We start from the raw sequence: 27868 nt of genomic DNA, 5'->3' as shown, positions 1-27868 counted from the left end.
CACCTAATCGTAATGGTGAAGTCTCAACGAATGCCGTCATCAGAATAGGTAGCCGCTGGGGACAACACGTTGCATGAGCCGTTACCGAACCAAGCAAAGTATCGATATCCATAGGTACTGCTGATGGTAGTGTAAGACAGACGTCCAACACGCATTCTTCTCTGCATAGCAGACATCGAAGCACAGGTAAGATGCAATCTTGCCAGATTGGTCTGAATGAAAGAAACCAGGTAGTACTCAGATCTCTTAGTCGGGCAAAGCCGAGGACTTTAGTGATCCGTTCTCTGTAACGTATAGCCAGGATCGTTTCTTCCATTGTAGCCTGAGTTTTGTCTGTGGCTTAGCTTGCCATATCGGAGCAGAAGGATCAAAAATAAAATTCCTGCTACGAGTCCCAAAAGAAGAGGCAGGCCGCCGAATAAACAATGCACACAATTCAGGAAGATGCCCAGAACTGTTTCAAAGGGTGCCAAAAGTCCCGAAAAAATTGTCTTAAATACATGTGCGATGCCACTGGTATTAGACATGTTTAAGATTTGGCTTAACATTTCTATGAAATGCACGGGCAATTTGTCGATAATAGGGTATGTATCTCTGCCGCTGTCCTTGCAACGTGCAGATCATACATCTCTTTGGACGAGGTTAAAGGCACAATTGTCTGTAAAAGAATAGACTTCATTCTGCTTAAAGTATCAATTCGAATAGAAGAGATATTCAGAGAAGGCCATATCGCTGCCTCCTTGTCTGGTTTGCTGTTTGGATACAATACTTGCATACAGCAAATGACCCTGGAAGTAACGGTTACGAGATAGGCTTTTCCTGGCACCATGCCACAACAGCTGTGGTCACTTATTATAACATAGCTGCCGTTGGAAAGCTGTCTGAAAAAAGGCTCTATCTGTGTTGCAGGGGTGCCGTGCAGGTGACATGAAAGGTTATTTGATGAACCTTCGCCGGCTCCATGCAAGTTAATACCTTGACACAGAAGTGTACCGCTTAGTGAATTTTTACAGTTGTTGCCACTAAGAAATACTTATTTTTTCCCTTCGCTATAACATTTATGTGTATAAGGTAAATTCCAGGTTGATTTGATGTATCCTTTACCCAACCTTTCATACAGGCCTGCTGGTATATACTTTTGGCAATACTGAAACTGAAAAGTCGTTATCGAAATTGTAATCGTTCCATGTATTATCCATTCAATGACAGGTCTCTCTGACATTGTCAATGGTAATCTCTCAAGTTTTTCAATGCTCAGAATCGTATAGTCTGCTCCTTTTTGTGCCAAACTGATTTGTTTATCAGTAAGGTTAAAGATAGAAAATAATGATGTTGTGTTGATTAGACGCCATGGCACGTAGCCTGAACGCAGATTTTGTAACGTACAGCCTAGCTGTACAATAGAACGCAATTGGGACTGACCATGTTGTAACATTAGTAAGTCCTGCTCTATTATATCAATAGCAGATGATACAATGCTTTCCAGTGAATAAATTCTGGAGGACAGAGTCGTTAACCCATTGTCCACTACAGAAAGTGATTTTTCCAAATTTATACGATGAATTTCTCGTATTTTTTCAGCAGTTTCAATTTGCGTCACTTTCCAAGCTTCGTTGTAAGCTGCGTATATACCGGCGTATATGAAACGTTTTTGACGCTGTTTGCGAGGTCCCAGTATGAAATCTCGCAAGTCAGCACCTTCTTTAAGTAAAGTCAAGTGTTGCTTAATTTCTGGCAGTGTGGATTTCTGTAGCCATTCGATGCATAGTTTCCCTACACTGTATGTTATAACTATCCCTGGATGTTGTCTCTGGGAATATCTTGGGGCTGGCCTGTTCTGTTTGAACCCCTGTATTTTGTTCAGGAATCTATCTTGACAGTTATTTGTATCTGTGGGCCAGATCAACCATTTTTTCCAATCAGGATTTGTTCTGTTTTGGTGTAAAATATGGGATTCGTCTATCTCCACATCTGTAGTGCTATTACTATCAGGTATGGGCTTTGTAATAGACGGTTTGTTTATGTCTTTTATTTTGGCTAAGCCAAGACAGGTTGTCTGTTGAATGGTGTCATTCAGGAATATTATCTGTTCGGGGATCATGCAGGCTCTAAATAATGCTTCTAGACCTTGTACCTGCCAGTCTTTTGTACCCCAGATAGTTTTTGTCTCAATGTTGTTTTTCCAAAATTCAAAACCAAATGTAGACATTTTATCATAACATTTTTCAGAATAAATCAATTTAGTATTTGTCAACATTGTTTTCATTCCTGTCTTATTTAACATTTTAAAATGAAACGTTTCTGGATCACTGTGATTAAACCCTGAGAAGTATGTGAATTTTTCAAAAAATTTTTTCGAGCTGCCTTTTGGTGGGGTTGGACAATGTTCCCATTGGTTATAAGTAAAAACATTTCTAGGTTGAGCAGATTTATGCAAATAGTGATTACCATAATGATAATAACAGTACATTTCTTCATAATTTGATGATCCCTGCAAATAATCATGTTCTGTGAATTTTGCTGACATTACTAAATCTGACATCATATTATTAATATTTTCAAAGTCCCAATCATCAGAGAAAGTACTTGGTGTCACAAAGTCACTTAACGAAACCTTGAACTGATGTGGATATTTCAAGAGCTCAATCGGGCCATAGATTTCGTAATCAGTTCTGTCCCATGCTACACCCCCAGGTATAGGATTGGCTGTGATGTTCACTGATGACAGTTCTCTTTTTTCGATGTGTGAAGATCTGTGAGGCTTTAGGACCAAGTTGATGTTCTGACTTGCTGTGTCCATTGTACTATATTTTCCATCAATAAATCTACCCAAACATAGAACCATGATGAGCCAAAGTAGGAGGAAAAGTACACCTAACACAATACAAAATTCAATCCATGGTGAAATCAGATATGTTTCTTTTAGTTGATGAAAGATTTCAGTAATTTTTTCTTTGAAAGTTTTTGTTGCTGGCGTTACTTCATGCTCGCTTGGATCATCAGAAAAGTCATTGAAATTGATGAAGTAGCCAGATGCAGTTCTGTCAATTGTTGGAATTGCTTCCGGATTCTCATTTGTCTTTGCATTTTTCTTTGTTTCATTAGCATAGTCTGAGGCTACATCGTTGTAGACAGGTGTTTCTTGACGAACTGTTGCAATTTGGGTTTCAAGAGGCACAAGTTCCATGGCTTTGTTGCATAGTCCTTTTTTATTCACTGCAGGTTTATCAAAAGTGATTCGTCTTTCAGTTTGAACCTTTTGGATTGTAGCAAGATTTGGTCTTCTGCTATTTCTTGGGAGTCCACTGGGCCTACTACTTATTATTGACCACATGATTGTGGTTTTACCAGGTCGATGGATACAACTCTGTTCTCCTTTTTACCAGCAAGGGGCGGTAGTACTTCTGATCTTGTTCCGCTGACTACTAAGACAGGTACTGCTTTTCTGTAAGAAGGCCCAAATTGCTTCTTCACCGCGATCTTTTCTCTGAGCAGATCCCCAATCTTTGGAATCCAGACAGGTCTTGCTGGGACAGGTGGTTTTTCTTCAGTGGCTGTTAGCTTTAGCTTTATGTTACTTAGACTTCTTCCTGTTTCATTTAAGTCCTGTAAAACAGCCAAACGATCTTTGATATCAAAGGATTTTTCTTTTGCCACTGAAGTCTGACAATCTAAGTCCTGGATTATCATTCTAGTACCGAACAATAGTTCGTAAGGAGTGATACCTCCTAGAGAATTTCTTGGCAGATTGTTAAGACTACGTTGGACACTTGTTAGATGTTTTACCCACCCATCACCTGAACCTAATACCCTCTCCGTTATAGATTGCTTTATGTCCCGGTTTTTTCTTTCCACTACCGCATTACCCTCAGGATGGAAGGGAGAAGAGTACCGCAATGCAATGCCCATGCTGGTCATGGCCTCCTTGTAAGCTCGAGAGCTAAACGCAGGACCCTGGTCAGAATGTAGCATGCCAATTGCGTATGTGCCGATAAAGACTCGCAAATATTTTATAACAGTTCTGGCATCAGCCGAGCGCTGGGGCCTACATCTTAAGTGAATCTAGTCTTAATAATTATGGGAACGCATTTCTCCGGCTGGATTACTGCGTATAGATTGCCTAATGCTTTCTAATAAAGGTGTCTGGGCAATAGTCTGGTCCGGTTCACAACTGCGATCTCTATTGCAATCCTGACAATCCATTGCAAAGTTATAAATTTGCAAGCTCATCCCCGGCCACCAGTATTGTGATTGCAATTCTATTAGAAATTTCAAGATCTCTTGGTGCCTCAGACCCAGTCCCATGTGCGCTTCTTGAATCAAGTAAGCCCTCCGGTTCGTGTTTGGAATTACTCTATCCCCCACTCCAGGGATTTGAGCAAAAGGAACGGAGTTTGCATCAATTATGTATTTATTACTGAGTGGATAGTTGAGAGGTAATGCTGCATAGTCGCCTTTTAATGAGGTTTTTACTGCCAGAATGGTTTCTCCATCTATTTGTTTTTTAGAACGCTTTTTTGTGGCTACGGAAGCCAGTTGAACCGCTGCGGCTGTGGCTTTGTCAGCCAATGAATTCCCTGCAACGTGAACGCCATCACGTTGATGAATCAGTGTATGTATCACGTGAGTCTTTTGTAGTTCTTTCTGTAAAAGAACTACCTGTTCCCAAAGTTTTTTATGCTTTATTGTGGCACCTGTGTCATCCTTGTAACCGTTTTGAATCCAGGTCTGCATGCTCTTATTGTAAGACTGGACGCAGTAATGCGAATCGCACACTATTAGTGTCGGGAATTGGCGATCGGCATTTTCAAGCGCCATCTTTAAAGATCTTATTTCAGCTCGTTGAGCTGTACAGTTTCTGAGTGATTCAGTTTTTGTTATTATCGGTCTGAATTTACCTAAGCGCCAGCGACCTTTAACGATCGTGCACGCCGCGTTGTAAGATTTTTTATCCACATCGTAGTGTTGTGCAAATCTGTCCATGTAGATTACACAGCTGTACTGTTCGAGAGGCAGAATTTCGATTGACAGAGGATATTCATGTTCGTATTCTAGATCTTCTAGTTTTTTCATTTTCGGATCAAAAGCGTGTTTCACGTCTTCTGCAGCAAGAGAATTTTCCCATTGAATCCATTTTGGATCTAATGCCACAGCATTTGGAATGCGTGGTCTTGTTACTGCCTCAAGGGCTGATTCTGCTGTTAAAACAGATATGTTTCTCCCTTGGACTAGGGCTCTTTCTTTTGCTACAGCAGTTTGAACCGCAGTCAGATTTTTTTCAGTAGAACTGAATTTCATTTCCGCTTGTGTGTACAAATGTGATTTGTAAGCTATTGGTACCGTTTTTCCCTCATTAGAGGTCAGGTACGTGAATCCGCATCTTCATGGGATGACTCTGATTACAACGTTGCGTACGTTTTCGCGTGTTTGCAGTTTTGTTTTAGTTAACATGTCTGTTTGTAATGATCTTAAAATTTCTGTGTGTTTCTGAGTCCAATTAATTCCGAAATTCAGGAAACCTAGGATTGATTGTAAATTCTTCAGCGTTTTTGGAGCTTGGAGTACAGCACACTTCTCTAAGAAGTTGTCTGCTAGGCTTTTGCCTTCACTTGATAATTCATATCCTAAAAACAGGACAGTTAGATGGGCAATTCGTGACTTTTTAAAGTTGAATTCGTACCCTTCAGCTGCAAACCCAAGTATTATGGTGTTCCCTCTTTTTAAGTGAGTCTCCAGGTCATCGTCTGTGAGATAGATGTGGTCGACATAAGATAATGCCTCATCATCATATATTTGTAGTAACTCTGTTACCCTTGCTGAGAATAATCCTGGGCTGTTCTTGAATCCCTGTGGGAGTTGACAGAATTGTTTTTGCGCCCCCATACAGGAGAAAGCGGTCAAATACTTACTTTCAGGTGCAATGTTTTGACAAAAGAAACCATTTGAAATGTCTAATGTCGTTTTATATTTTTTGTGCATGATGTTATTCATTAGTGCTGCACTATGTGAGTTTCGTACTGCAAATGTTTTGCAACAGGAGTTTAGGTGTCTGTAGTCCAAAACTAGACGATATGAATCGTCTGGCTTGGAGACAGGAAACAAAGGATTGTTAATTTGTGAGGTGCATGTTTCAATCACCCCCTGGTATTCAAGTTGATCTAAGATCTCCCTGACTTGCTTTTTAGCTTCTTGCTTAGCTGGGTACTGCCTTTGTGCAGTGGGTTGATTTTTTTACTGGATTTTGTGGTGAGGAGAATCCTCATTCCATCCTACATTATTTTTATATATTGCAGGAGCTTGGGCTACTGCCCATTTTCTAGCAAATGTGTATTTTTTATGAATTGGAACATGATTTGAGAAGGCAGGCATAATCATTTCTTCGCCATGTGGGCACTCCCTGACAAACTCTGGTGGCCAGTCTTTCTCAGCTAACAGGATGTCATAGCCTTTCGAAAGGTTATCCCAAAAGAGACCCCTTTCTTTCCTAGTCTTGTCCCCCTCTATACGCAATGTTATTTCGTATAATTTATGGGGTTTGCTAGCTCTGGTGTCTGCAGTTTCCACTTGAATGTATTCATTCGTGTCCACTGTCTCCAGAAGATTCATCAGGATCTTGCGAGCTATGGTTACTTCTGCTGCGCTGTCTAGCATGGTCTCGGCCCACTCTCTGTTTTTCAGTTGTGTCCTCAGTATCCTCGGCATGTTTTATTTTAATACTAGCTACCTTCTTCTTTGGAAATTGTAATTTTTTACTTTGATGAGCAGGTTCCTTGTCTTTGGACTTGACGTGCTCTTCCTGTGTTCTGACCGTCCTCTTCTTTCCGATTTGTGTGAGGAATTCTGAAAAGATCGAGAGGGACGTGTATCAATATTTTGATATATGTCAGGTTTTCTCAAATTATCCCTATTTCTAAGGTTGTATCTTTTTCAGAGGGCTCCCTGTGGGGAGACTTGCCTCCTCGTTCTGGAGATCTATCTCTCCGTCGAGGAGACCTTTCTCTGGACTGAAACCGTTTTTCTCTGGGAGTGGATTGATTATTAACCTCCCAACTCTTTTTTGGAGTGTTGAGATTATTTTTAATAAAGGTTTTTTCAGGATTTTCAGTTATTTGGGGTTTTAGTGGTTTCCCACCCAAACTATCTCTACCTAGTTCTTCATAGAATTTTTCTATGATTCTGGCAAGTTCAAAAGGTTGTTCTGCTATATCTGTCTCTTTCAGTTTCTGAAGGTATGTTGTATCATCAATTGTCAATTGAACCAATTCTCTATATGCCTTTGTTAATTCTTTTAGTTTAACTAAAAGTTCTTCGCTTGACATTTTTCCAATGTCGGGATGTGGTGTGTAGCTGGCTACAACTGGCCACGTGGCTCCTGGTCTACCTAGTAGACCGAACCTGGTGATGGGATTTCGATGTTTTAGGGCGCCATTAAACCAGAACAGGTGCTCTTGGTATGTTAGTGGAATTTCAACGACCTCGAAAGGAGTGTATTCCTCTGGAGATTCCTCTATTTTGTAATAGTTGAAATCTTGTGTTACAGCGTGTGCTGCTGGAAAATGTATCCATGAATAGAATACCTCTGTCTGCCGATATTCATGGGCCTCTACCACAAATATGACTGTACCACCTCTTGATGATAGTCCATTTTCTATAAGTTTAAGAGTTATAGTTCTTCTTACATTTACCGGAATGATTATAGCATTCGGGTCTTCATCTCGGAGACTTGTGTCATCCGCTAGGAGTTGAGCTGCTATTCTAGCTCTTTCCCTTTCGTCGTCACTTTCTGTCATTTTTACTGACAGAAAGTTTTGTTTGCAGAGCAAGTTTCAAGGAAACAAAGATTAGGTGCACAATATTTTGGAACACTGTATCCTTCAACGTTGACTAAACCAAAAAACTATACATAGGAATCTCTTCCTACTAAGTTCTGGCGGATATTAACCCTTTATCCACTCCAGACGTCTATTGGAGTTTTTACGGGAAAAGGGGTCTGTGTGAAAAGCACGACTGAGTTACTCTAGTATCTTGCGTTAGATTATCGCCTTACCAAACTTTGGGCGCCATGTAGTGTAGTTCCTATATTCCCAATAGGCTCTGCGCATTGGAATAACATAAACTATAGTTTAGACGTAGGACTGAGGTCATCTAGGTCTCTACTGAATATGTTAGACTTAATTAGGGTTTCCAGCTAGCTCAGAGGTCACTAGAAACTTTCTCGAATGAACAGGAAGGAGTTAACTTTCCTGATTAGACAGGAAGGGATTAGTTTCTGACAACCGCATAAACATGACAACTTTGCTCCCCCCAGAATAAGGAGTATATCTCCAGAGTCGTGTGAAAACAATAGACACATATTTCACTCAGTCAATCTTGCATGCTTACTTTCACCAGAGTGCAGAGAAATAGAGAGACGGGCGTTTTCAATAAAAGGTGTTATTTATTGAGCAGTCTTCTTTCTCATACAAGAGAAATGAATTGCCACAATTGCAATACTTATCATGAAGTAAAGTGCGTACAGTAAAAGGAGTATTATGAAATAATACTGTAAAAGCATTGATATGGTTTCTGAGCCATTTGATACTTTAAAACGGATAAAATATATACATACATAAAATCATTGACTAAACGTGCTCTACTGGTGTTTCTAAAATATAAAATACGCCTACCCCGGTGTACCTGACCTAAGCCTAATATGTGGGAAGGAGTAAGTAAGTTAAGATAGTTTTGCCAAGAATCTGCATCAAGAATTCTCTAAGGATCTAATCAGCTCCGTACCTTGTTTATAGAATGAAGGAGGTCTTGTATCTCTCTCTCAGGACTCGATCTCCCAGCAACCCGCAAGGGTGACTGGAAACACTGGGGCTGGATTTCTCGGCAGGAGAAAAGACAGCGTCTCTCTCAGTGCGTCAAATGGGAGGGTCGGCTTCCTTCAGCACTCGCATCAGCTGGGCGTCGGGCAAGTAGATAGATGCTCTGCTCCAAACCACCGTGTGTTTGCTTAAGGCAAGTGTTGGTATATTTATACCTGAAAGGTGCCGAGTTTGACGTAAGGTTGGACATAAGACGTCACTAAGAAATTACAGTTCTTTCTGGACTCCAGGAGTTCTTGTACAAATCAAAACAAAAGCAGGGGAAATTCCCGGGCTGCTGGAGGCTTGGTTTGTTTAAAGAATGCGTTGTACTTTCTAGGAGTCTATGGGAGTAGCCTTGCCGTATTTGGACTGTATTGGCTATGACTAAATATGGACATGATTCTTATGCCTTTATAAGGATATGATTTGTTATAATCACATAAGGGCATGAATCGGGAATATTTAATTAGGGTCATAGATACATTCACAACAGTTGGATTGACACGGGGTCATACTATCTCAATAAACCCTAGTACATGCTATACGAGTACTGAGGTTCGAACGAAACTTACACCCCTTTTGGATGTTGCAAATGAGGCAGCAGGTTTAACCTCAATTTTGAAAAAGGGTCCCCAGGTGAAGCCGCCAGATGGGCATGGTATGGGGAGGCTGGATACCCAGGTGGGATGTGAAATGACTCCAGGCCTGGGGGCTGTCAGTGATCTTTCCCCAGGGCCAACTTTTGTCCATAGGGTTGGCAACCACGGTGCTTCTTTGGTGGGATCGCATGCTGATAGTAATGGGCATATCCCAAATAACTTAACTTTGATATCTTAGAATATTGCGGGATTGCTTAAAAACCTTTGTGATCCTGATTGGTCAAGATTCATAGATTCATGTGATATTTGCTTGTTACAAGAAATATGGGCCTTAGAAATTCCACATAGAGTTGGATACAGGACTTTTAATATAGAGGCTGTACCTTCAGTTAGAGGTAGACCATCTGGAGGCTTAACTGTATGGGTAAAAGTATCATTGGAAATCATCATTACCCAACTAGTCATTGATTCATTTGATATACTAGGGTCGAAGGTAAAAACGTTGGATGGGAGGTGTCTATTTCTATTCAATGTATACAACCGTCCAGGTAGTTCTTAGAAAGATTCCCCGATCCTGGAAAAAGTGGGTCTTTTTTTAGCTAACCAGGACGATTTACCAAGCATGATAATAGTAGGGGACTTGAACTGCAATTTCGAGCTGATTATTGTATTCGACGATGTTTTTGGTGATGAGGATATGGCAAATAACATACCGTCCCTAAATTATACTGAAACAGTGCGCTGTACCACCCTAGCACTTCAAATACTGAGGTTGACTGCTACGTTTGGGTTAAGGGCTTGCAATGGCCGCCTTCCATCCGACTCTCCCAAAGCTGTAACTTTTGTCAAAAATAATGGCAAAAGCAGGATGGATTATATTCTAGCATCCTTTGACGCCTGGCCTCACCTGGTAGAGCTTGAGATTATGCCCGGATTGAAAGCGATCATCGTCCTCTCTTGGTTGCTTGGTCGCTTGTTGCTTAGTGATGGCCTGGAGAAGGAGCATACCTCTTTGGCTACTGGCATTAATGATCTACCATTAGTAAGCAATAATAGACGTTCTTTCAAATGGGCCTACTTGTTAGATAATAGGGAATTATTAGTGGGTATCTATAAGTTGTTTGCTGATACGTTTGCCAGTGATATAAGTAAATTGGCAGGCGGAAATGACTTTATTGATCTACACAAAGGTTTTTTTTAGATCTTTACTGCCCTTTGTGTCCAAAATGCCCAAAAAAATTACCCAAAGGAAAATCAGCACAGTAGGTACCCAACCCTGGTACAACAAAGATTGTCGTACAAGTAAGGCCCTATTGGTAGAGGCAATTAAAAGCAAAATTCCTGAAACAATTAGGGCATCAAGGAAGGACTATAAGAAAACCCAGGCGATAGCAAGAGCTAATTGGGATGAGGAATGTTGGGGGAACATGCTATTGGCAGCAAAGGCCAAGGATAACGTAGGATTTTGGAGACTAGTAGCCAATGGGTACCATGCAGGTAGATTGGCCCAGGATGTGTTCATTGATGAACAGACCTGGGTCAAACACTTTACTCACCTATATGAAATTCCTGATACTATTGAGGTGAACGTAATAGAGTATTCCCGGTATACAAACAGTGCTGAGAATCTAATGTTCTCTTTAGAAGAAACAGAGCTATCCATCAACCTAGTCAAAAACGACAAGGCCCAGATAAAAATCTTGGCGATTTGCATAAGCACGAGATCCAAGTCTGGGCACCATATATAAATCGGCTTTTTAATATTCTAGCAAATGGGGCAGATTTACCTGATAGCTGGAGGGGTGCGGAGATTATTTTAATTTTTAAAAAGGGCGATAGAAATGATCCATCTAACTATCGTCTGATAAGTTTAATGGATATTTTCAAAAACTATTTGCAAGGCATATTTTAACGCGTATGAACTTCTGGATGGTTGATAATGCTATCCTTACAAAGTTCCAGGCTGGGTTCAGGTGCAACATTAGTACAATTGACCAAGTTTTTAGATTTTGTTGTCTTTATTGGAAATATGTTTTATTAAGGAAAGGGCATATTTACGTTGTCTTTGTTGACCTTAGGGCAGCTTTTGATTTAGTTTTACGTGATCGTTTATGGAACTGTCTGCTTATGCTGGGGCTGCCGGGTTGTCTACTCCAACAGATTATAAGACTGCATGATAATAACTATGCAAGAGTGCGTTGGGATCAAAATGGGGAATTATCAAAACCTATACCCATTAAGCGGGGAGTACGCCAAGGATGCGTGCTGGCTCCCACGCTCTTTTCGTTATTTGTTAATGACATACCAGCTTATCTGGATGAATGTAATAACGATTCACTAAAATTGAATGGCATAAGGGTCCCCGCACTTTTATTTGCGGACGATACCATTCTGATCTCGCAGACGCCCAAAGGTCTTCAAACCCTCTTAAGCAGATTCCAACTTTATTGTAATGAGAAAGGGCTTGAGATAGATGTGAAACAAAACAAATGTATGGCCCTAAATCCCCATAAATCATTTACGGGGAATTTTTTCTTGAACAAACAAAAACTAGAACTTGTGTCCAATTTTACTTATTTGGGAGTTTCCTTAGATACAAAAAATTCATGGATCACTCAAACTGAAAAAAGCAAAACCATCTTAACACAGAACACCTTACCAATTTTAAAGAAACATGGGGCGAGCCTTAACTAATCAATATCACCAGCATTAGAAGTATTTAAATTTAAGGCCCAGTCTGCAGCTCTTTATGGGGCTGAAATCTGGGTTCCGAAAGCTGGGAACCTATTTGTAAAGAGTGAAAACAATTTTTACAGAAGTGTATTACAACTACCTAAACGTACCCCACTTTTACCATTATTGTTAAATCTAAGTGCAAAACGTACATATCACTTTGCGCTTTTACGTCCACTTTCCTATTGGCTGAGACTTTGGTGTACAGCAGAACTCGGTGACTATAGAGATGGCCTCCTTGAAATAAAGAGGTTGGACCATTATAATTTGAATCCTTGGTTGAAACATGTCCAAACCTGGCTACGTAGGATTGGGATGTCACACTTTTGGGAGGAACCCCAATGCCTCTCACATAGTTGTAAAAAATTGGTCAAAATCTAATTTTGGGCGTACATAGCACAAAACCTCCCAAATAGCCATATAGGGGGCTCCATCACTAGGAATGTTTTGGCATCTAAGGACTTACCACACTTTGAGGATTTCCTTGATGAGGTCCAACCTCCACTTGCAAAAAGTCTTTATTTGAAATTTAGATATGGAATACTCAAAACTAATGTAATGATTGCTCGCTGGTCGTCTATGATGATGCCTCCCAAAAATCCGAGGTGTTTGTGCTGCTCGTCCAGTTTAAAAGAGGATGATATCCATATCTTATTTTTTTGTAGTGCGTATTTATTGGCAAGGAAAAAATGGATTAGACCACTGTGTAATGCAATTGGTGTTCGTTCCTATGTCGAAGCATACAGGATTATCAAAACTGACTCTAGACAAATGGTTGTTTTCTGTGTAAGCAGATTCCTATTGTCGGTATGCTATACTCGTAAAAAAATGGGCTTTGATCTATAATTGGTCAGATCTGTGTATATCTACTCATGATGGGCAAGGTTGTTTTGTATCCTTTTTATCGCTTGCACTAATGATGCTCCTAGTAATCAAATGTATGGTCATGCACAACTGTTTTTAAGTATTGTCAATATATGCCTTTTTAACTAATTTATGGTTTTTATTGTACTCCTGTAAAACCCAATTCATCATCATGTAAATTGTCCTTTTTGTAAAGTGAAATGTATTTTGGTCTTATGTATCTTTTATGGCTGTAATTTGCCGAAATAAAGATTAAAAAAATATATATATATTGAATTTGAAAGGTTTTAGTGAAAATAGCACCAAAAAGCATGAAGCGCCAACTGGGGATATCTGGTCTCACTGGACTGAGACAAAGTTACAAGTTAGGGCCTAGTTAGGGCCACTGAAGAGTTAGGGCTACTGAACAGAGTACCATAAATCCTGATTACGGAGGGCAGCGTTGATCCGTGTTGAAGATGCGCTGTGCAGCTGAAGTGATGTGCCAGTTCTGAGATTCAGCAAAGCTGTAAAACGAGGTCCTCTTACGTCGTCATCGAGGATCCCATCAATGGGGCTTGTGATGCGAAGTCTGGTGTCGGGGATGTGGTGCACAGCTGGCGATGCAATGGTTTTGAGGAGCTTCAATTTTGCCATGCGGAGTCTGACATCCTTGTCGATGCTGCCATTGGGCTTAATTTGTGCTGGTGCTTTCCGGTGCTTAGCACCGGCACTTATTTATCAGGGCCGGGTCTATACCAGATTGCCACTGCCAACTAGCATCAACAGCGTGCGTGCGTCAAAAAATGAATAAAATCGAATGTTCCGTGTTCATTAGATCCGCATTCCGCACTCTGTGTCTCCCCGTGAAGAGCTGAGCCATTTCCCATTTATAAGTCAATACCTTCATTTTGTGTTGCGGTGGGTGGGGGCCTCTGATTGCTTTGCCTTGGATTTGGTCATGTGTGGGTGGCTGCGACAGGCGGGGCGGAAGCGTGCTTGCGTAACCTGTTTTAAATTCCACCGCCACGTCGCCAGCCCGCCTTATCAGGAAGCACACACGCAACGGCGGCACTATTATTTAAAGCAGGAGGAGCATTTTGTGAAGTGTGCAGCACCAGATTCAGGTAGGGATTTCTGCAATCGGTATCTAGTTTTACTGACAGACACAACATTTTTTTTTTAATAAAAAAAAGCAGACACATTTCGTGTGCCAGAGATGCTTTCTCCGCAGCAACGTTTTAACTACGGTAATTAACTTAAAGATTTAGTGGCCCCAACTTTCACAGCTCGACGGTTGAGCTCTCCCAGCAGGCCCCACAGGCTGCAGACCTCGCTCTGCAACTCCCACATTGCCTGCTGTGCCCTGGAAACTTGCTCGGTTCAGGACTTCTGTCTCTAAGCGCGCGCACTCTGTGCCCTGGCCTGGTGGGTTTCTTGTAAGTTTGTTGTTGGTTCTAGCTGCACGGAGGCATATACGTTTCATTGTTGTTCTGAATTGGTGCCCCTTTGACTGTTTTCATGCACATCAGGCAGTACGTCTATGTGTAAATGTGGGCACATGGTCAGCGACTAGCTGCCGCCTCCCCCCCAAACCGGCACCCAACACCCAGAAACGTGGACACGAGACTTCCTTACTTTTTGGAAGGCGGGCGCTAGTCGCCCGGCCGTATTTATTAAGATATGAAATTAAAAAGGTTTTAATTGCATGATCAACAATTTATACAAAAATCAGCAGGACATTATATACAAAATGATTGTCAACAAGTTTGAGAGCCTGACCTTAACAAAACTCTAATACATGTTGTTTCCTAACCGAGACTAACATCCTTATCTTGATTTTTGTACATTTCTGGCCATATGGCAAGGTCACTACCGGTGTCAGGTCCTACAAGCTGCGCCTCCCCTAGAGACGTGCGCATGCGCAGTGTTACCCCGGGAATTGCCCGGTCTACGCCCTGAACTCCATTTACCCACTAAAGGAGGGCCCTTACTCTGCGCCGGTGGCGTCATGAGTCCACGCGCGCGGGGTGGCTACCAGCCTAAGGAAAGCGTGAACTACTCCTACCCGCGCTCCTTTGCTTTGCAGCATCCATTACCTTGCCCCTGGAGTTCTGGGAGTGGCCCGCAGGCCCCTCCCCCTGGGCGGGAACCTCCATAGGATGATGCCCGCCCCCTCAGACCTCAAATATGTGGTCACCGATAATGACCTTACCGCATGCCCCATACCTAATAAATACGACGACCTATGGAAAAAATTCTAAAGGACAGCTACACTGGCTAATAAATAACAGCATTACCGTACAGCTACAAAGGGAAAAAAGGCCTAAAGACACTTGGCATCCAAGAAAAAGTACCTTACACATAATTCGCGCAAAAAAGGGGAAAAATTCCTAAACATACAGCATCATCAAAATATACCGACAGATCCATTACTATTACCATGTAATCCATGTGGACAGTACCTTCGCAAACTTACCATTAAACCGGACATAATGAATGCCACAAAACTTTGTTCTGAGGGATGGTGGGTGGGAAAACAAAGAAGCCCCGAGCGCGGGGCACACGGTGCTGTGGGAGAGCGTCCAGGGACAAGGGGGTCTCCTGGGCGCTCCCCACCTCTTTATTCTCCAGGGGCCAGGCGGGGGGGGCACGCCCCCCCCCGGCCCGCCCCTCCTATAGCCCGCCCCCCCTGACCCGGACCTTTTACCTGGTATCCGGGTCAGGGAGGCCGCCGGCCAATCGGTGGTGGGTCGCGCCCCCCAGGGCCCGCCCCCACCACCGAGAGACAACAAAGGAGAATGGGGGGGAGACGGTCGCCGCGCCGCCATGCGTGCGGGGGGGCCGAGGGCCCCCCCTTTTCACATGGTCAGCGACTAGCTGCCGCCTCCCCCCCAAACCGGCACCCAACACCCAGAAACGTGGACACGAGACTTCCTTACTTTTTGGAAGGCGGGCGCTAGTCGCCCGGCCGTATTTATTAAGATATGAAATTAAAAAGGTTTTAATTGCATGATCAACAATTTATACAAAAATCAGCAGGACATTATATACAAAATGATTGTCAACAAGTTTGAGAGCCTGACCTTAACAAAACTCTAATACATGTTGTTTCCTAACCGAGACTAACATCCTTATCTTGATTTTTGTACATTTCTGGCCATATGGCAAGGTCACTACCGGTGTCAGGTCCTACAAGCTGCGCCTCCCCTAGAGACGTGCGCATGCGCAGTGTTACCCCGGGAATTGCCCGGTCTACGCCCTGAACTCCATTTACCCACTAAAGGAGGGCCCTTACTCTGCGCCGGTGGCGTCATGAGTCCACGCGCGCGGGGTGGCTACCAGCCTAAGGAAAGCGTGAACTACTCCTACCCGCGCTCCTTTGCTTTGCAGCATCCATTACCTTGCCCCTGGAGTTCTGGGAGTGGCCCGCAGACCCCTCCCCCTGGGCGGGAACCTCCATAGGATGATGCCCGCCCCCTCAGACCTCAAATATGTGCTCACCGATAATGACCTTACCGCCACAGGCCAGCATTGTTAACCGACGATCTGGCCTCCCCCTGCCTAGACCTACCCTAGAAAAGTTCTCACTTTAGCAAAACCTTCCAACCAGGCCCTGATATCAACAGACCACAGGCCCCTTCCTTCCTCCGTCAAATGGACTCCCCTCACCAGGTAGGACAAATACACCCATGTTGGATCATCTGGAACCGAGGGGGGCTTGAAATAATTTGTCCCACTGTGCGTTGATCCTCTTTATCGAGTGATTCAACGCCCCGACCGGGTCCTTGCCACCACGGGATAAGTTGAGACCCTACTACTGTGCCACCCGGGCAAGTCCTGAAGACCCACCCACAGTGGAGATGAACCCATCAATGAGTATTCGCCTCTTCAGTCCCCCCTAGGTGAAGTATCACCACTGACAGGGGGTCGGGCTGCTGAGCTAAAAGTCCCTGAAAGAAGTTCCTGAACTGATCATGGCACAGACCCTCAAACCAACTCTTCCCTGTCCTGCGTCCAGCCTGTTGCTTGTGCTGGCACATTGTAGCTCCTCAACTTCTGGTGATGAGTTCCTCCCCTGCGTGGCAGGTTTGAGAAACTGCAAGAACCAGGAAAAGACCAAGAAAACCTGGGTGACAAATTCCCACCTCCACCTTAGGGGATGGGTAGCACTTACACCTGCCCGCAATACTTGGGCCCTTGGTGTCCTCTTCCTCGACGTATGCTTACCTTTTGACGTCCACCCGCTGCTGATGTTGCGGTGTGGAGCACTCCTCAGATATCCGCCATGGACCCAGCCGCGACTGACGTAAGCATCCCTTGTGCCGTCCACCAGCTGCAGCTGTTGTGATGTGGAGCACTCCAGGTATCCACCATGGACCCGGTCATACATAAATTGGAAAGATAGACACACACCATTAGTGTTTCCGGCAATAACTGTTGTACACGCGTTAGACTTACATCACCATCAGTCGCTAAATTTTCGATAATCTTAGTGCCAGATTACTACCCATAAACACGTCGACAGTAAATGTTAAGCATAGCCTCAGTTTGTCTGTTTGCTAGTGCAGCATCTATGTCGTTAAGCATAGGATCAGCGCCGCCCTAACCATGTTAGGCTGTAAAATTGGCTTCCTATTTTCACAATCATTGTTACACAAGAAAGTTGTGCTGCAGGCGAGAACATCGCCTCTTAATCCTGGTTTTCTACCCACGTCTTTATGCCTAGGCTCTATGTGTAAGAAACAAGACAGTCTACTTAACAGTGCAGCATCACAGTCTTTAGCTAAAAGAATTAGCACAGCCCTAACTCCGCCAGGCCATACGCTGGCCCAAGGACCTTTTCCGCTCGCCACTTTGGCTCCTGGGAAATATCATCCCAGCCAACCGGACATGATCACATGTATCCACAGAACTAAGGGATTGCCGCAACTCGGCTCTTGGGCACCTTTTATGTGTGACATCAGGGTGTGTATCATTATCAGGACCCCCAGTAGTCTTTCTAAAGGCTCTAGGCCCTGTCTCAATGCCGTTCGTGGCTCCCCCACCATATTATTAATATATGGCTTTGGTACACCCCTAGAGCTCAACGTATATGGTGCTAAATTACTGTGTGCTATATAAGTTTTCACACTGTAATTATTCGCCTCAAATCTCATCATAGGCTCAACGTATATTGAGCCAGTTTACTTGTGTGCTAACTAAGTTTACTGACTGAACTAAAGGGGTGTGTTTCTTACAGATACATATATTTGTTGTCATACACCTGTTCTTTTTTCATTTACTCATTCATGAAATTAAAGACTCGTAAAACAAGCTGCTCTATATTCCTTCAAGACTTAGCCTGAAGGCTGCACGCAATACAGCTAACCCTAGGATAGTTTACCAATAATGTTGACTTTAACCTATCATCCATGAATGGTCGTTTGGACAGGTGCAGTGATTGGACTGGTGCAATGTCCCCCCTAGAATAGTGAACAGCACCTCCTATGGTTATTACCCCCACAATGAAATAAGTCCATTGTTTGGCTTTCCGCTTTGGCTTGCACAGGGAAGTGGGACCTGGGAAACTGGCTTTCTCAGCCTCGTCAAGCCCTACCTTTAGATGTCGTTAATCCCCAGGTTGACCCCAAGAGAAGATGATATCCCTATTCGTGAATGGTTCCATGATTGTTCTAACTATCACCTAGCAGACACCAATGATAGTCGTTCTATAGTGTCAAAATTTGACTTATGTCAATAGCTGTTCCTTGCGTAAGAGAAATCAGCAGCAACCATGGCTTGGATAAAGTATTGCAAGTGCCTAGAGGACATCAATGAAGCAGCCCAGGAATGTCAACATCCATCTGATTCTCCAGGTGAAATTTAATGTCACCCATGTAGCGTGAGCTCTAATTTAGACAATGAGTATTCCCAAACTGAAATCATCAACTGAATGACCTGAAGTCTTGAGCGCCGACAGAGCACCTTTTGGATAACCCACAACCCATGGTGGGGCCCGTCCCATCAGGGAGCTGCGTCTGCCTTGTGAATTCTACAAAAGCACAACCCGAGCCTTTTTAAAAAGCCCAAGCTCCATATTGATGAGTCCCCCCCAGCACGTGGATGCGATCCAGTTGAATACAGTGAATACTGCCGGTGCTAATTTAAGATAGAGTAAGTGCCACAGTTTTGGGCTGACTGGACTCTTAAAAGTTGAAAACCTGGGGCAGTGTTACTTGACCACATTTGTGTTAAACTGGTTACTGGTGAAAGAAACTTTCAAGGTACAAGTCTAATTTCGGCTAGAAAGGCAGCAGCATGCCCCCCAATAACCTTAATGTAACAATATAACACAATAATATATCACAGCCCAGCTGCCTTGCTGTGACAGCACAGCCCCACTATTGCAGAGTGTCAAATCCGGTTTTATGTGCCCTTAGCCAATCCACCTGATGACATTGCAAATTGCGTGAAATCTTGTCCTTTGGGATACAAAATCACATGAAGATGCAAATTGTTAGCGTCAGCCTGAAAACATTCAAGCAAGCTATATTTTTACCGTAATCATTCACCTGCATGCTCGAGAAAATTATTGAACATGTTACCTTAATATGTCATATTATGATATTCATAAATATTGATTTAGTATGTCTCCGAAGCTCAACATTGGTGTGACATTTCAGATCATTCAGAAACATTTTATTTAAAAATGCAGTAACCGCAATTTACTCGAAGTTGCAAAAGTTAAAGGTTCAACTAAAATTAAATTGAAGTATTCCGCTGTAAACAATATTTCCACCTAGAAACTTGAATTATAACTTGCGTCAAAAAGTGTTGAATTGACTATTTTTAGTCCATCATTTGTATGGCAGATACTTAGCAAGTTTTGCTAATTAACTGAGATATTGCTTTTATGTGCATCGTGTTCTATTGTTAAACATCTGATCGTTCCACACTGTATATTCTATACAATCTGATCTGTGATTATAATCGTAGCTGTGCGCACAGACATGTCATTGTGAGTAATTCCTTTCTAGTGTATTAACGTTGGTCTGGAGTGAAACCAAATCTTCATTCATCTACAAAATGGAGGTGCATCACTCTGCCTCCCTGCCACAGAAACGACCAACATAAGCCCAGCCCTGCACAAAATGTACACAGATCACAAAATTAAGCTCAGGCATACAAGTATAAAATGCAAATGACTCACTGTGAACAAACAGTGTTAACCTTTAACAAATTTAAATCCTGAAACTCTATGGGTAACGACCGTAGTGTGATGACCAGACACAAGAGCAGGAATCCAGTGTATTACGACCCCACAGACACGCTGGGCTGGCACCAATAAATTCTGTTACGTTACACAGGAGGTAGAGTTGTTTCCCGACCTCCGCGTTCCAAGCGGATTGGCGGAGTAATAAAAACTTTGCAAGCTCAGCTAGATGAGCTGGGTTCACCGCCCACCCCTACTTAACATATGTGGAACTCTCAAGAGACATTTTGCAAAGAATGGCGAACCCCTGGCTAGTACTACTCCCAATCACTTTCAAAGTTCCGAAGCGCCACTGATCTTTACTGCATCGCAAAGTATTTCTATCAAATTGGCATAATCACATTTTTGTGAGCCAGCTTTAGTTTGTTAAACTACACTTTTCGGACATGCATGGGTAAAGGCAGCACATTTAGGTGTCAGTGCAACCATTTAACTTGTGCTGAAGGCACTGATTTAAAATTGTGTAGAACAAATACATTTCATTCTTGCAAATGCGAGACAATTTAGTCAATAATTAATAAAGTAACGCCTTTTTAAAGTGCCGTTTTGATAATCTATAACCTGTTGTAATTAGAGTGTTATCAGGATCCCTGGAATTATGTAATTATACACCCGTGACATTTTCCACACATTCCTGCATTTGCCGCACTTGTCCTATAACAAAAACATTCTAGCTAAAATGGATCAAAAGTTACTAAAACACTATCACACATGTTACCATTCATTTGACGACTTGTTGAAAAGAATAACTGGTCATCTTTCAGTTCGTAACTGCTCTGTTTAGGTATTACACCACCCAATTCACAAATCATGGAGGCTTGAACCCCCCCCCGTTAACTCTCTGGTGCTGTGCACCACTAAAACTTCTGGTGTAGATAATAACACGACACTCTCTCCTTAGACCAGTGACAAAGGGGCCTAAAATACCTAATGAATTAAATTCTTACCCACAATTGCCCCCCCTTAGTCACTTAATGAAACAACAGGCATAAAAGCAGTTATAAAAGCCAATTCACTGTTCTTGAACAATTAAATTAATGAAAATGTCTCAGATTACACCAACCCTGAATTTATTGGGGGCTTAACCCTCCCCGTTAGCTATCGTGATATGTGAAAACACCAAATTGTTGTATCAATAAATTGTGCAATAACACCCACTCACGCCAAAAACATTCATCATATAATAATTAGCACTCTCATTAAACGTCGAATCCACAATTTACCCAAAATTGCCAACTTTCATTGAGGTCTCCCCTCCAGTTCCTGCCCTGGTCGACCCTGCTTCGCTTCCCCCTGTGTCAGTTGCACCAAACTCACTTGCACTAGCAATCGCGGGGAAAACACAAGCGCAAAACCAGGCGGGAATCCTTTCTCTGCCGCTATGAAGGCGGGAAATATAATTCCTCCGTACTGCCCCACACAAAAGGACTTTTTACCTTTACTAAAACATCCTCAATTTAAAAAATTCCCCCGAAGGCGGGAAATCCCTCGTTCCGCTTAGCAAAGACGTTTCAGCCCCCTCGTTACTCTGCTGCCCAGGTCCGCAGCGTGAGTCTGCACTTACCGGCGAACAAAGAACCCTTCGCCTGGCTCACCGCTCACAGCTCCCCGATGCGGCGCCGGTCCTTCCCGCGTATTACCGGCTTCCTCTTTCCCCTACTGCCGACTTGTCCCCGTGTGACGCAGCTCCCCAGCCGCTTCAGTTCGCGGTGCCGCCACGAGAGCACTCCGCCCGCGCGCCTCCCCTTCTTCACTGCTGGGCTCAGCTCGGGCAGGCAGGCAATTCGTCCGCGACCTGAAAAATAAAAGGAGACAAAATTATAAAAACAAAGAAGCCCCGAGCGCGGGGCACACGGTGCTGTGGGAGAGCGTCCAGGGACAAGGGGGTCTCCTGGGCGCTCCCCACCTCTTTATTCTCCAGGGGCCAGGCGGGGGGGGGCACGCCCCCCCCCGGCCCGCCCCTCCTATAGCCCGCCCCCCCTGACCCGGACCTTTTACCTGGTATCCGGGTCAGGGAGGCCGCCGGCCAATCGGTGGTGGGTCGCGCCCCCCAGGGCCCGCCCCCACCACCGAGAGACAACAAAGGAGAATGGGGGGGAGACGGTCGCCGCGCCGCCATGCGTGCGGGGGGGCCGAGGGCCCCCCCTTTTCATTTTTGTTGTTGGTCTGTGTTCATGATTTAAAAATGCCTCGAAACATCTTGCTTCTCTTCCGGCCGTGTCCTGAGAGGGCCTGGTTGTTTAATGCCAAATTACTTATGATCGGAACATCATCTCCCCCACCCCCTTAAAAAAAAAATCATCTCCTTCAACTGCCGTTCCACGCCCAACTCAGAGTGGTGTAAATGAAAATAACAGCCAGGTGCCGCAAACTTTACTATATGTTCGGGCCTCAGTTCAGACGAAGACCAATGAATATTTATAAGTTACAAATATTCATTGGTCTTCGGCTGAACTAAGACCCGCCTCTGGCGTTGGGGGTGTGGGGCTGGGGTTTTACAACCCTCCTGCACCAGTTCCTGCATAAGCAGCCGTTATGCCCAGAGTCCAACTCCTGCTCCTCACACAGGGTTATTATCCTCTGTTCCGCCCTCACACACCTGCGCCCCTTCTATGTTTCACACAGAGCGTTCCCTCCATTTCTCTCTGCCCGCCTCCCTGCATTGACGTGGTTATTAGCATCTATCGAGGGCACAGATTATAGGGTGCTTGTGCATGGCGCTAGCAAAGCTGATGTGAAGTGACGACAGCTCTGTCGACACACAAGAAGTAGCCAGCATAGCAGGGAGCAACCATTACAGGGGCCAGAGCTGGGAGCTTTGCTGAGTATCAGCAGTGCACAGAGACATCACTCTAAGAGTGGATCTTTACATTACAGGAGACAGCTGAGCATGACTGGCAAAAACGTAGGAAAGTAAAGTCTCATACAGCATGCATGCAGAAATAAATGCACTAAGACAAATGCATGTACACAGGACATACATGAAAAGAAGCATAGACTCCCATGGACTCACAAACAAAATAGAGCTGTGTCTGCACACCTAGACAGCAAAGCAGCTGTAAATGCCACGTGCACCAATTCAACACAAATGCAGGCACAAATTGGCAGCACATGCAGGCACACATACATTCTACACCCATAGAAATACCACATACCAGCACACATACATACTCAAAAAGCACCACCGACATTTGGGTGTTGTGGTGGGGGAGAAAAAACGGTGGGTGAAACAATTTATTTCTCGTATTGTTGAGAGGAAGGGGTAAACTGCTAGAGACAGTAGAGAGAAATCACGAGACAGACACAGGGTGAAAGAGGATGCAAAGAAGAGAGAGACAGACCTAAAGAAATTGGGATATAGATAAAGATAAAAAGACAGAAAGAGATACAGGCACAAAAAGAGAGAAAACATTTACTTGGAGATAAAGTCAATGGAAAGCAAAGAGAAACAAGCATTTACAATGCAACGGTTTTGCCTTTGTAAAAGTTAGAGCTATGTTAATATTGTGCTGTTAAGACCGGGTATATGGTCACCAGGCACTCTTCACACTGCATGAGAACAAAACTACACTAAACAGTAACCCGATTGGCCCCGACGTAATGACACCATCAGTGCTGATACAGCGACCTCCCGCTGTGCCATCCAATCAGTGGCGTTCTGCTACCAGTCTGTCCGTCTTTGGGACCCTGGCACAGAACCTTAACGAACAAATGCGTTTCATATTTATTCTAATTAATGCAGGAAATGACGCACGCGGTGTAGACAGGTCAGCAAGTGTGAACACTGCTAGAGGACTCGACAGACACGCAATGTATTTGTGAAGGACCAGCAAAAGCGCACAGACAAAAATATCATCATTTTTTTTTTATTTTTTATTTTTAAGAAAGACCTTTATTCGTCCAATGCACAGTGTACACATCTGCGTTGCTTACAACCCAGTCGGGCCAGCTGCAGTCAGCAGAGGTCGGAGCATATAAAGAGAATAAACACAGCTTCAAGCCCGGCAACCCTGGGGTCCAGCAGCGTATAACAACATTTCACATTACATCATGACGTGTACATCGTTAGTGGAGCGAAAAGTAACAACCAAGGCACTTGAAGGACACATTAATAATGTTGATAAGAGATTATATGAATGAGAAAGGAATGTGGGTAGGTCAAAATTCAAATTTTATTACTAATTCAATTAAAACAGATCACAAACATTAGTACAAATTATATATATATAAAGAAAACTTTAAAAAGTAGAAGACATTTACAAATACAAAAAGAAAACAATCAAAACATATTTATGAAGTCTCAAAACAATTTAATTCTCAAACATAAAATGGGAAAATTTATAAAACTGTGGCATTAACAAATAAATTCTCTACGAACATTATTAATGTGTCCTTCAAGTGCCTTGGTTGTTACTTTTCGCTCTGCTTATCCCTGACCTAGGACTTACAGTATCAATTTGTTCAGGGGGTCCTTGATACCTTTACGCAAGTGTACATCGTTAGTGTTCAGCATGTGTGCGGTCTATGGGTTTTTCAGCATGGATACAGTGGTTCTAGGTGGGTGCGCTGAAACTACCCCTATCTGTGTCTGTAACGATGATCGTGTCCGTCGCTACCAATGCTTATCGGTTGCGAGTGTTCCTATGAGAGTCGGCAGTAGGACGGGTGTATCATCGTGTGAAGGAGCATGGAGGGTGTTTAGCGACTTAAGGTGAATGGGGCGTGTAACCTCCATGTGTATCCGCATCAGGGGGGAGAAATGTACTGCGCCTCAGTGCCCATGTGGGGTGTCCATTCCTCGGCCGCTACACCTGAGGGTGTCCTGTGACGTGAAATGATATAAAGCATGGAGTTGTGTGCGTATGGACATGGTCTAACAGAGGATGAACTCAGATCAACAACCAACTATAAAACAGGGGGGACAAGGGTTTCGTGGGAGGTGGGTAGGGGTAGGTGTGTGTAGAGTTCGCCATAGCGCCTGGTAGGTAGAAGCCCGTGTTAGTATGTCAACTGTGTCTCGCGGGGTAGGCAGGCGGGGGGGGGGCCGGGGCCCAGGGGAGCGCGTGTCGTCCGTGGAGCAAGGCCATTAGTGGGGGGGTCTTCCGAGCGGTCGGAGGGTGCGACGTCGCGGCGTATTGCCCGGGCCGTCGCCGCCGTTGTCAGGTGGTGGCGTGGCATCGGGATTGGGGTGAGTGGTGGTAGTATGAAACATGAAAACAGCAGTCAGATAGTGTGCCGAGACCGACGGCAATAGGAAGTCATATGGAGTGTCATGTGTAATCAGTGTGGTGCCGTATCAGGAAAGGGGGGGAGTGGGAGTGCATGTGTCTTCACGTGATTCCCTGTTCCACGCATTTCTGCAGGAAGGAGTGTAGTATGCCCTCCCATTGGTGTGCAATGGGGAACTTCCTGAGCCCCGCCGTTTCCTCCCGCTGTAGAACAGAGTGTTCAGCTCGCGCCCAATTAGTCAGTGACAAGCACCAGTGTCGGAGGTGAGGGGGTGTGGCAGCCTTCCATCTCTTGGTGAGCAGTCGTTTGGCCGTGATAAGTCCGAGGTCCCAGAATCTAGCTTGGACTCTATTTAGGTGAGTGCGTTTATATAGCCCCAGTATACAGGCTTCCCATGTGTTCGGTACAGGTTCCCCAGTACAGTGTCTGAGTATCTTAGTCACACCTTCCCAATACTGCTGTAGGGCGGGGCAGAGCCATAGCATGTGAAGGAGATCCGCGCCTATGAGGGAACAGCGGCCGCAGGCAGTGTCAGTTACAGAGAAGTATTTATTTATGTTATCAGGGGTGAGGTATGCACGGTGTAAGATATAAAATTGTATGATTTTAAAACGGGGGCTGCGGGGGATGTTCACTGGGCCAGCGAGGATCATGACCCATTCCTTGTCCGTCCAGTCCCGCCCTCTGTCCGCCGCCCACTTTTCCCGTAGGCGTGCAGTCGCCGGGCATGTATGTAGGAGAAGTGCTTGTGTCAACCAATGAATGATGTGGGTGCCGTTGCTCATGACATGTAAGTACTGTATGAAGTGGTGTGTCGGTGGTTCACTAGACATGTCTCCCCAGGCGGCGGTCAACGCGTGAACGAGAGACGAGTGTGTCAGGAACTGACCAGCCGGGAGGGACGTGTCCTCCGCGAGGGTTGCAAAGGGTATAAGGGCTCCGTCGGAGTATAGGTCACCCAAAGTCTCCACCTCCGCGGTGACCCAGCTGTTCAACCGCGCAGCGGTCAGGGTCCCCGCCGTCGTCGGGGTGCCTAATAGTGGCAATATCGGCGCGTAGGGCGTCGTCGCTCGCGTTAGGCGCAAACATCGGAGGAAGCATTTGCGCGCCACTGCGAGCAGTAGTTGCGATGGTTTGGGAGTCCGAGTCAGCGGGTGGAACAGTGTTTGTATTTGAGGCTGGGACCAAACGGCGGTGTCTGTAGCCGTGTCACTCAGGTTCTTACCACCCAGCCAGCACGACACCCACTGCATTTGTGCAGCCAGATAATATAACTCCGCGTTGGGAACCGCCAGTCCGCCCTCCGTAGTGGGCATGTATAGCTTCGTCAGCGCTACCCGGGGTCGGCCTTTGTTCCAAATCAGGGTTCGGAGCAGAACTTCAATGTCTCGGCACACCCGGGTAGGCACATACGTTGGTATGTTCGCGAAATAGTACAACAGCCGCGGGAGTACTATCATTTTAGCCAAGGTAGTGCGACTAGGGACATTGAGTGGTAGAGTATTCCAGAACCCCACCTGCGCTCTGGTGGAGGCGATCGCCCTCATCAGGTTGCCTTCCAGGATGTCTGTCGGGTCTCGGTAGACGTATATCCCCAGATATCTAAACATGCTGGGATACCACTGCAACCTTCCCCCCCCGATGTGTATGTCACATTCGGGAACGTTCGGGTCGAACGAGTAGGCCCCCGATTTGGCCCAGTTCACTCGCAGTCCCGACATTTCCTCGAAGGTGCCGAAAATGTCGATGAGGGATCCCGGGACATCGGTGAGGTCCCTGACGTAAAGAAGCAGGTCGTCAGCGTATAAGGATACTACATGCAATCCGTCCGCCAACGGTATTCCCCAGTCGGCTCCTTGCAACCGGAGCATCTCGGCTAGGGGTTCCACAGCTAGGGAGAACAGCAGGGGTGACAGCGGACAACCTTGCCTAGTGCCTCTCTGTACACGGATGGAGTCAGAGAGTAATGTCCCTGTGCGGACCCGGACCGTGGGCTCGCGGTATAGGAGGCCTACCATCATCAGATAGTCATCCCCCAGCTCAAACTTTTCCAACGCCGCACGCAGGTAGGGCCACTCCACCGAGTCAAAAGCCTTCTCCAGGTCAAGCACAAGGCATCCCGCTCTCGGCCATTTTCTCGTGGCGTACTCCTGCAGGCGAAATAATCGTCGGATATTGTGTGATGTGTGTCTCGTCGGCACAAATCCGTTTTGGTCGTGATGTACCAACGTAGGCACGAAGGGGGCCAGCCTGCGGGCAAGCGCGGAGGCAAGGATTTTATAGTCCGTGTTCAAAAGCGCGAGAGGGCGATAGGATCCCAGCTGGGTGCTATCCCTTCCAGGTTTGGGCAAAGAGAT

Source organism: Lissotriton helveticus, chromosome 3_1 (assembly GCF_964261635.1).
Source record: "Lissotriton helveticus chromosome 3_1, aLisHel1.1, whole genome shotgun sequence".
Lineage (NCBI taxonomy): Eukaryota > Metazoa > Chordata > Amphibia > Caudata > Salamandridae > Lissotriton > Lissotriton helveticus.
Note: the sequence above shows the minus strand (reverse complement) of the source record.